Source organism: Setaria italica, chromosome II (assembly GCF_000263155.2).
Source record: "Setaria italica strain Yugu1 chromosome II, Setaria_italica_v2.0, whole genome shotgun sequence".
NCBI lineage: Eukaryota > Viridiplantae > Streptophyta > Magnoliopsida > Poales > Poaceae > Setaria > Setaria italica.
Window position 1 is genome coordinate 11656243 of NC_028451.1, and position 11840 is coordinate 11668082.

An 11840-nucleotide genomic window follows, 5' to 3' on the forward strand; every position below is an offset into this window, starting at 1 on the left:
CCAAGCAAAAATTTGTGGCATAATCATTAACACCAGTTATGACTTTGAGCAGGCTTATGAACCCATTCTTCATCCACTCACAAACATCTGCGACATCGCTATCAGCCGGCAAGGGATAAGGCTCGGCACCAAAAAGGCGAAGTGCCGCTTTGTATGCCTCATAGATTTCATCAAACTTCCCTTTCAAAATTGCCTGAGTTTCGTCAATGAATTTGGTCTTCTCCTCAAGCTCGGCGCCCATAAGAGCTATTCCTTTTGCTTGCTCCGCAATAGTCACGGTGTCTTTCTCAATGTTCCGGCAAAGTTTTTCTATAATACCAACATTATCCGCCTGATCCCGTCTAAGTTTCTCAATCTCATTGCGAAGCTCATCTCTCTCCGAGACAAGATTCTCTTTAGCCTTAGCTGCCTCCTCAAAATTCTTCAACATCATGTTCACCATTAAGATTGGACAACCCCTTGTTCTCCTCCGTCAGGTCAGCAACTTTAGCTTCGAGAAGCGACACCCTCTCCGCCCGACCAAGCAGGTCCTTCACCTTGGCCTCTACCCTCTCTTTTGCCTCTTTCCCAACTATCGCGCACTGCACGAAACAAAAACCATGTCAGTTAATTAAAAAATAAATAAATAATAAAATAAAATTAAGAAAGACTCCAAGCCAAAACCTTCTGCCGAGGGTAGCAAACATCCGCGCCAGCTCCTCGTCGCGCAACCGCTTAACAACTTTTTGAAACACTGCACACTCATTAAATGGTCAAAGCTGCAATAACAACGTGCGATACATAATAAGGAACAACAAAGATAAATCTTACCTTCGGGACTAAATGGCTCATAGTCACCAACATTTGTATAGTAAGACATGCTTTTGTCAGCCACCACAACTGATTCAGCTTCGCCCTTCTCCCTCACTTCCGACCTACCGCTCTCGATGCTGCCTCCAACCGCTGCACATGTGCTACGCCGAACCCTTTCAGATCGATCCATCCACGGCAAGCGTAAATTCAAAGGGTTGTAACCCTCACCTAACCTAGGTGCACCAGCTGCAACAACCTCTCTCCTCACATTCGTGCCAAAGGCCTTGTTAAAACTCATCAAGGATGGGAACAGCCTTACATCTGCAAAGACACTTCTTCAAAGGTCTCGCAGCCTTAACAACAACACCTTTCCCAACTTCGGCAGCGATTTTAGTTGGGGGCAGCCTCGAAGATTTTGGCTTCACCATTTTTGCCCCACTAAGGAAAGACGCTTGAGAAACCTTATCCTTCTTCTTCTGTGCCTCAAGGGCACTCGTTTTCATCCTTGCTTTAGCAGCCTCCAAGGTTGCATCAGATCGCGCAACGCTCCAGGAAGAGCTCTCTCCCCTCTTCCTTTTCTGTTGCCCACTGCCACCTAGGCCACGGGCTTTCTTCCCCCGAAGCAACGGTCGCACAGGCAGCTCAATCCCGAGACTCTCCAAAACTCGGTTAACACAAAAAACGTGTTTAACCACCAGCTTGAACGATTTAAACTCAGCCTTAGAAACAGGCCCAATAATGTCAATAGCTCGCCTCTCGATGTCCTCAACATACGCGTTTGGGGTGAAATCTTCGGCAACTGGCTGGTGCCAATAACAAGGTGGAGTAGGGGAGTACTTTTCCATGGCACCGCCCTAAGTTCCACATCGAGAGGCCCCTAGCCAGGAGTAAGTGGCCACCTGTGAGCCACAACAAACTCTTGCACAAAGTTCCTACCAGACACGGAGCCTGAAGCCGCTACAAAGGCACCTTCACACTTCTTCATCATCTTTGACCTCGCGACCGACGGAGTCGTAGCAACATCCATAGGGATTATCGTAGTATGAAAGGGATAGATTGCCTAACCACCCCAGTCTTTCATCTCGACCCTAACATAAAACCAATAATTTGGCCAGTCATCTTCCCACCTGTTCTTCTGAGCAAAAGACAGTTGAATCCTCTCGGGACCTTGTTTCTCGTTCTTCCTTCGGGTCTGGATTGTGCAACAACCAAAATGGTTCTCAAAAGTCCCATCTATATTGTCAAAAACCACCCTCTTCTTTTGAATGTGCAGCTCAAACAGACGCACAAAGCCATCTACATCGATAACGCCACCAAAGGTATGCTGAACCCAGAAGAACTTTGACAAAGCAATGAAGGAGTTAGGGGTCAGATGGTGAAGCTTAGCTTTGTAATGATCCAAAATATCCGACAGAGCTGGATCGTAGGGAACCTTAATCCAGCAGTAAAAAAATCCCTAAATGCAACAGGTTCGCCAAACTTCAGAGTTGGAATAGCCTCATCCTCGAGCGCTCTCCCTACCCCCTCCGGGAAGAACCCTTTATCAACGTACAATCTTATATACTTGTTGGTCACCAGGGACCGCCCGAAGTGCATCGTGGGAATGCACACCGTCTTGCCGGGCACAAGCTCACTCACGTCCATGGCAACACCTCCAAGATCCTCGCCACTATCACTTGCACCCTCATCCCCGCCTTCAGCTTTGTCAGCATCCAAACTGAAACCTGACAGGCAACCACTTGATGAGCCCCCATCACCGGCAGACAAATCCACGGCTCCAGAAGAGGACCTCCACTTCGCCCTCCTCGGACATCCCTTCGATATCGACGTCCCCGGTCGGTTAGAGGAACCCTCCCCAACATGAGGAGCTGTTTCTGTAGCATGCTCTTCAGCAGTCTTCGATCGTGCAGCCTGCATGATGCGAGCCAGCTTTGCAAAAGCAAAAGACCACATTTCTTTTAGTGCAGAAAAAAAAACGAGCAAGACACGTTACCTCCAAGCACACGAAAACAAACGAGGTTAGAGCTCAAAAAATGGTAGAGCTTCGAGACAAGAAACAAGCACAGGCCGATCGCAAAAGAAGCATGAGTTAACCTTGAGCACGCGGCTAAAAAACGACTGCCCTTTCTCCTTTTATAGGCACGGTAAAAGGCGCAAAACAACGCCTGTAACCGCGTGACGAAGGTAAAAGGACGTGCAATAAGAAACCACCACGTTAGCTCGAAAAAGCAAACCATTGTCTTGATTCGCACCGATGCTCGAGGGTGACGTTTTTTGGGCTAAATATCCCTAACTTCGCGGGTTCGGTCACCGGTGCCTAACCTCGCCAACGAGGGGCTACTATTGGGGATCGCCCAAAAGCATGGCCACCCTCGAGGTCGGTCGAACCAAGCAACACCATGGGTCCTCGCAAAGCTCACAGCTTCAGGAATACCTTCCCGGTTTCGGGTGCCATCTGAGGCTTGGAGCCGAAGGTAAGGTGAATCGACATTCTTCCTAACCTGATAATCCTACCTTAGCGTCAGTGTGCAGGAAGGAAGACAAACGCGACCGAGGTTGAGCGAGCTTGGGGTGAGTGGTTGAGGACAACGCGATGCCCGAAGCTCGCTTAGGCCGCTAGCCTCGGGAGGAAAATCACCGACGAGAAGGCCAACGCGTCCGAGGTCAGGCTGGGCCTCGGGTGCAAAGCTTGGAAGCATGATGGCGTGAGGAACAAAAGGGACGCAAATCACGGAGCCTTGTGAGAGCGGAAATCACGGGACTGTTAGAGTAGCTCTAAAAATGTGACGCACGAATGACCTAAATGTAAGGAATATCCTAGGAATGTAGCAGTTGAGTGAGGGCAACTGTGTAAAGTGCCCGAGCATTCCGAGCACTATAAAAGGGGGGGCTCCTCCCATTGTAAGACAACGCTACATATTTAATGAAGTGACGATTCGTGTTCTTATTCCTTTGTTAATCTCATTGAGTATTAAGTTCGCAAGGAGTTACGACCCAACACCAATGAAAGTAATGGCATGCTTGCAAGCATAAACTTTGATCTTATCATGTTGTATCAGTGTATGCCACTGCATTTCAAGAGTTTAGGGACCTATATGACACCTGAAGCTAAGTTTAAGGAGTAAGATATGCATTTTGAGAGTATAGGGACCTAAGTGACACCTGCGCCCAAGTTTAGGGAGCTATATATGCATTTTAAAAGTGTGGGGACATAAGTGACACAACCGGACAAGTTGAAGGACCGGCCATGCATTTTACTCAATAAAAAATTACCAGACCTTGCGAGAGGCTAATGTCTTGTTATATATAATTAAGTGTTAGCTAGCATGACATAAAAAGGGTAATGCTAATTTCCTATGAGAGGATATTTTATATTCTTAACTTACTTGAGAAAGGGTGAGGATTAATTTGACCGTGGAGGTCTCGAGATTATCTCGACTTCGGTGAAAGCATACATTAGGAATTGTTGTTGCGATATTCATGGAGGTGATTTCCCCTCGCTCCTAAGAATTTATGGCCGAATTGAAGCACTAAATCCCCACTACAAATTGTATCTCAAATAAACCTTGTTAGCTTGCGAGTGAGAAGCATTATACTCCCTCCATCCCAAATTACTATTTGTTTTGGCTTTTCTAGATACATACATTTTGCTATGTATCTAGACATATTATATATCTAGATGCATATAAAAAATTATGTACCTAGAAAAGCTAAAACAAATAGTAATTAGGGATGGAGGGAGTAGTAAGTAATACAGGGTTTATAGTTCATGGGTTTTGAATCAAGACATAAGTCACATATGTGCTAGTTCACCTAAGATCTTTGAGTAGTGCCTTATGGGAAAATGAGAACAATATGGTTTCATCAAATCGCTTGAGTCGAATCATACTTGTTGTGGAGTCCTAGAGCAACTATCTAGTCTCACATATCCAGCACTCCTGTAGCTTTGTTGATTAAGGCGAGATCCAATCCTTGATCATCTTGAGAACCGTGTTCAAAGTGATAATTTTAACTTATGATATATGATATCATGGTCACATTAATCTAAAAACCCTGAGTACGAGAACATGATGTTAAGTTTGGCTACTGCTGACTATGGAACCACTACTAGAGAACTCGGTATTAGTACCAGTTTGTAGGGTACATATCTCCCGAAAATGCATCCGGAATTAATCCGTCGAGATAAAAGGGGGGTCTTTTATCACGGGTCCCTCAACTGGGATATAAGATCTCCTTTTAGTCCCAGCTTGTAAAATCAACCAGGACTAACGGGGCTGCCACGCCAGGCGCAGGATAGACCCCTTTAGTCCTGGTTGGTGTTACAAACAGGGACTAAAGGTCGCCTCTTTAGTCACGGTTTGTAAAATGAACCGGGACTAAAGTGCGTGCATACAGCACCATGCAGGCGCCTGCATGCAACCTATAATTTTGTGCATATAACGTACCCCTTTAGTTAACCTTTAGTAGTTGAGAAGTTTTTTTTATAATGAAATCAATCAAACTAGTATTTAAACGAATCAAACAAGTATTTAAATGAATCAAACAAGTATTTATACAAATAGTATACAATTCTTAGCGTAATATATATATATATATACAAATCTAATTAGAGTACATATTACATATATATACAAACTAAATCAAACTATATATATATCTACGATGATCTTCCCGTCGAGGTGATGGGAGCATCTAATTTTCGTCCATCGTAATGGAAAGTCTCCTTGTGGATTTACCACCTCGTCCACCAGGAATCCAATGAGACCTTCACATATTGCCGCTACTCTTTCCTTCTTCAAGAGTCCCCATTGAATATTCCACATCTGTAATTTGGATACATATATGTGAATTTTACATGAACAATTGTAGAAAATAAATAACTATTAATAGTTTTATTTTACATACTTTAAATCCGTGCTCCGTGGCCTTGATGGTCTTGGGTCCCAATAAATTGTGCATGTGCTTACAGACATAGTAGCCACATAGATTATCATTCCTAGGTTCCTGTCTTAAGCATTTTAGTGGGAAAAAACAATTAAGTTATTAAATATTTGTGCTATAGAATGTACAAAATGTGCAAACTTCATACGTACCGGGAAGTCTGTCCTCCATGTATGTTTTTCTTTGAATTGACCTGATCTGTCTACCCTGATGAATTCTCTCCATGCTCTACGGATTAAAATAATGAATGATATAGTGTTAGGTGAAAATTTAGGAAACAAAATTTTGTATAGAGATAGAGGTCCAAAATTATTACATGTCTAGCGTGTCTTGCACGTCTTGGTACTCCTTCAGATCTCTCCTCAACGAATCGAAGACAGTGATGTGACTTCGATCAATGTCAATAATAATGAGGATCCAGTGGGAGCTGCGTACGTAAATGTTCATATATATTAGAGGTAACTAACATTAATCAGGTAAGGAAAAAGAAAACGAAAATAGACGGTATACACACACTTACTTGAAGTTGTATGGAAGTAGTATGTGATCCTTTAATTTTTGTGTGTCTAGGGAATTGTGTACTACCAGCAACATTTTGTCTTAAAAATCTTGTATCTGGGCTTGGTTCACTATGGATGGATCCATGAAGCCAACATGGAGGTATGCTTCATGTCGGCACGTCCGAATTAGCATCCTACATAAAATGGAAGACGAAGTTAATTAGTACGGCGACGCATGCACAAAAAAATGATTTGAGCCAAAATTTACATGTAGATATAAACGGACACTTACAGAGTCCAGACACTTATCAGAGAGATGTCTAGGGCACCATGATGGTACACTTTGTATATATCCTTGAATCGTAGCCATAGGATTGCCTCGCCTTCGCTGTGAAAATCTATCAGTTTTATCTTAAGGGCCAACATCTCCCTCTCATCGGCAGACAACTTCATGTACCATTGATGGAATTCATACATCTTCGTTGATAGTTTCTTTAGCGAATCAGGGCTAACCATAGGCTTGCCTAGCTCAAAGGTCCATTTCAGTTCACTTGGCGGTGCAGCTGGCAGCTCGACTTTTTTCCTTTTTTTCTTCTCATCAACCTTGACTAACGCCCATTCATAGTTTGATAGTAGTGGTTGACTATTCTTGGCTTGTTCTTGCGCCTTGATGAATTTATATAATTCTCTTCGGTCTACTGGTGGTGGCTCCATCTCCCTTGCTTTTCTTAATTCCTTTTGTTTCCTCAACCACTCACTAGCTTGCACTTGGGTTTCGGTCCAGCGTTTTTCATGAGTCATTGCCTCCCAGCGTTCCTTAGGAGTCACCTCAGACTCCTTTGTTTTCTTCTTACGCTATCTTGGCTTGGGAGGCGGTAGTCGCGACTTCTTAAATGGTGCTCTTAGTCCCGGCGAAGGTGATCGAGGAGGGGTGTTGTTGTTGTCGTCGTCGCTCCAACCACCAGGATGTGGTGGAGATGGAGACCTTGATCGAAGCGACGGTCCTGGTGGTGATGCCGATCATGGAGCAGGTTGTGGTGGAGATGATAGTCTGGATGTCTGAGGAAATGGTCGCTGCTGTGGATTTGCAGAGAGTGGTCTTGAGCTCTGAGGAGGTGCCTCCACACCGGGGATGATGATGTAGCGTTTGCGCCATAGAATGACCCCGTGAACCACTTCTCCTAGTGTTGTTGACCCGTCGCCTGCAGGGAAGTTGAGCTCTAGGCCTTCAAATTGGCTATCAGCGATTCTCTCTACGCCAACACTGGCATAGCCAGGTGGAATCTCCATGCCATGGCATATATGATGTGGCACGATTGGCAAGGCACTCCCGTACGCCACCTGGCTATATAAAAGAAATGAAGTTCTTAAACTTCAAATTGCCAAGGCACTCCCGAGGCTCCGGTGCATAAATATTATGTATATATATATACGTACCTTAATGCTGAGGTTGCCGATTGGTGTATGCAGCTCAGATTGGTGCGTTGCGTGATGGCATCCACAGGGAATAGTTGCTCTTCCACGAGTAATCCTGGCGTATGTGGCTCAGGGAGCCCTGTGGATGCACAGCTGCTCCTGACGTGCTGAGAAGGACTGGCAACTGCGTCGGCCATTCGACTACTGCCTCCTCCTGCAGTCTTACTTCTACAGATTGTATTTTGGATTCTATCATGCACCGCCACCTCTCATCTTCTTGCTCCTTTCTTCGGTTCTAGCTTGTGTACATGTCCAAGTCGTCTCAGAATGCGAACTTCCATGGAACAAGCCCGAACCCTCATGTACGTCCTGGGTGTTTAGGATTCCCAAGGGCCATTGTGAGCTCATCATTCTCTCGGCACACCGTCAACGTCCCATCCTTAACATCTTTAATAATCTTGTCAAGCTTTGTGGCCGCTTCACGTAATAGCTCATCGAAGACCAGCATCCCATCATCTGGGTTTATCTTACCTCCATGAGCGTAATACCAATTTTTCGATCATTCGGACCAATCAATTGTTCCTGGTACGATACCCCGATCAATCAGGCATTTTTCCATCCGATTCCATTTCGGAATTACTTTGGCGTAACCACCTTGCCCTAACTTATGATGGTACTCCTTCCCCCCAGCATTGCCTGTGTTCTGGGTGATCTTGTTCTTACTGTCTTCGGTGCTCTTGTATTGTACAAATGTCTCCCAGTGGTCCTTACATTATGGATACACAGTAAAATCTGGAGTTTGACCCTTCTAATTGTAGGAGGTATCCAACATCTTCTTGAATGTCTGGAATTGTGTGGCCATCTTCTTCAGTGTCCACGCTTTCACATCATTTTCAATATATCCCTCAGGAAATGTAAAATGTTTCTTAACTTCTTCCCACAACATATTCTTATCTGTATCCTGGAGCATGTATGGATTAGTCGTTTTGCCCTTCCATTCCCTTATGCTGATGGGCACATTCTCCCTTATGATTGCCCCGATCTGACTCACGTCCTGTGTTGCCACTTTTTCGGGAGCAACCGGCCTGCCCTCTTCTGTGACTTCCGTGATGATAGCCTTTTTTGTTCCAGTCTTCACCTTGGAAGGACCTCGGGGCTTCGGACAACGGTTCGTCGATCCAGAGGGCTAACAGTTCAAGATTCATTAATTAATTAGTACATAGTAATAATGAATAAGATTATATATTATATATAGAGAGGGTTAAAATATGATTTATACCTCATCTGAACCTTCTGCCACGGTAACATTTTGCTAGGGCTTGGGCTCTTCATTGCCATCGGCAGACAGGATGAGAAATATGTCTTCCTGGCTACCCTCTTCATCGGTGTATGCTATGGGAAGGTTGGAACTACTATCACCAGCAATAATCTGCTCCATTAGATACCTTTTGGCCTCGTCGTCTACCATTGATCTCAACTACTTTGTACATGAAGTCATATATAGAACAACCATGACAAAAAATTTATTTCAACAATTTTTTTGAAATATACAAAATGCACTAAATTTTTGAAATATACAAAATGCACTAAATTTTTGAAATATACAAAATGTAATATAGAAAATGTACTATACAAAATGTAATATACAAAATGTACTAAATTTCAACTAATTTCTAAGCATTTCAACTAAAATTTCTAAACATTTGTACCAAAGTTCAATTAATTTCTAAGTATTAATTATAAGTATACAACTATATTCCACATTGCAATGATCCAAACAGGGCCTAAATGTATACAAAATTTATTTTGTATGTAATCTACAAAATTTCAAAAATTAATTCAGGGCACGGCCGGAGTTGGAGGGGGGCACAACAGCGATGAGGACGTGCGGCGATGAAGGGGGAGGCGGTTTTGCCGGCTGGCGACAGGGATGGCGGTCGCGGCGACGGGGACGGCTACGACGACAGGGAGGAGGAGGAGGCCAGCGATGATTGTGGGCGAAGATGATGGTGGCGGTGACGGAGATGGAGGAGGCCGGCGGTGGCGACGGGGAGCGGCGACGACAGAGGCCGGCGACGGGCGGGACGAGGACGACGAGAACGAGTGAAAAATTCACCAAGTGTTGGGCATGAGGGGGGTGTAGAAGACGCTATAAATTTTATACAACACCCCCTTTTTATCCTGGTTTGTAACTGAAACCGGGATTAAAAACCATTTAACCCCAGTTTCTAATACAAACTGAGATAAAAGGGAGCCTTTTATCTCAGTTTATGATTACCTGCAATAAAAGGGACCCCCTTTTATCTCGGTTTATGATCAACCAGGATAAATGGGTACTTCCAGGCGGGAATTGAAAAGTACCCTTTTATATCGGTATAAAAAGGGGCCTTCTCCTGTTTTCCATGTCCCGACTGTTTTTTGGAAATTTATTCAATTTATGTTTTTACTGGATTTCAGGAAGCAAAAAATAAGAAATTTACATATTTCAAATACGTAAAAATATACTAAATTAGCAAGTTTGTTTACAATAAGTTTTAACTAGTCATAAATTCTATACTATTTCTTTTTCTTCTATTTGTAAATTTATTCTATTTATGTTTTCACTGGATTTTAGGAAGCGAAAAATAAGAAATTTACATATTTCAAACATGCAAAAATATATTAAATTAGCAAGTTTATTTACAATAAGTTTTAACTAGTTATAAATTATATACTATTTCTTTTTTGCTTCTATATGGAAATTTATTCTATTTCCTCTCATCGATGGAACTTGTAGGCATCGGATTTCGTCGGGTTTCGCTGGATTTCATGAAGCAAAAATTAACACTTTACATATTTCAAACATCCAAAAATATATTTAATTAGCAATTATATTTAGAATAAGTTTGAATGACTCATTAGTTCTACACTAGTTATATTACCTTCTTAAATAATTATTTTACTGCATCACTATCAATTATCATTAATCCCAGAGAGCAAACAACCACCTGACCAAGGTCATTAGTATGACCATTTTCTGCAAACTCATCTTCATCAGCCTCACCCATTGTAGTATCTACAATAGCTTGGCCTATAGCGCAGTCCGGAATGTTGTCATCATCTCCTCCTCTTCACCGTCTTCCATTACAACCCCTCTTTCGCCGTGACGGGTCCAAACTAAATAGTTAGGTGTGAAACCGTATCTAAACAAATAGTTGTGAATAGTCCCCTAGGAAGCCTTTGAATAGCACTTCTGGTTACTGCGTTGGGCGCATGGACAAGATATGAACCTGTTCTCTGGTTTGTTCACTTTGGCCACTTCAAGAAAATTATTCATGCCAGTAATAAACACCTTGCTCCTCCTGTCTGTCTGCATTATACATCCATTACCGGTCCATCTGCATGGTATTATGCAAACCATCAATAAAACTATCCATCATATTTCTAAAATATAAAACTATCCATCATATTGCTAAAATTTTAGATAGAAATACACAAATAAACGGTTGGTAAATCCAACCGGGACAAAAGGTTGGATCTTTTGTCCCTGTTGGTGGCTCCAACTGGGGGTAAAGGGTGGCGCCATCGGTGCCCGGAAACTAGCCGTTTTAACCGAGACTAAAGGGTAGCCTGTAGTCCCGGTTGCAAAAAAGAACCGAGAGTAAAGGTGCGTCCCATTCCAGCCTACCGTGGCGCACCCCCTTTTCTCCCGGGCTGAAATTAAACCGAGGCTAGAGGGGGTGGGATCTAAAGTCAATTCTCTAGCAGTGAACACTCATCCCGTCAATGCTAGTGGGGCTGTGTGTTTATGTCGTCCATGTCGTGATTCAATCTTAATGCCTCACTAGTATTAGCAAATGCTTAAGATAATGATCGAACCATTTGTGTTGAGACATGTGTGTCATCTATCTTTTGCATTAACGATAGTCTCAACCGTGTTGAGTTAACCCAATACTTATCTATCGGCTTGTTAGAGAAACTCCAAAAGTCTGCTAATTTTACCCTAAATATCCTTTTTAGGGAGAAAAGGAGAAAAAATGAACTCCAACAGTCCACCCAAACTTTCCCTAATTTTTTAGCGACGCTAAAAAACAGCCTGCCACCGCGTATATATTAGCGTTAGTGTTCCTCCCCCAATCCTGATTCCCACCGCGCGTCCCTTTTGATGGGCCCAATACGATGACGTGGCCTATTTTAAAATTTTTGGGGCAA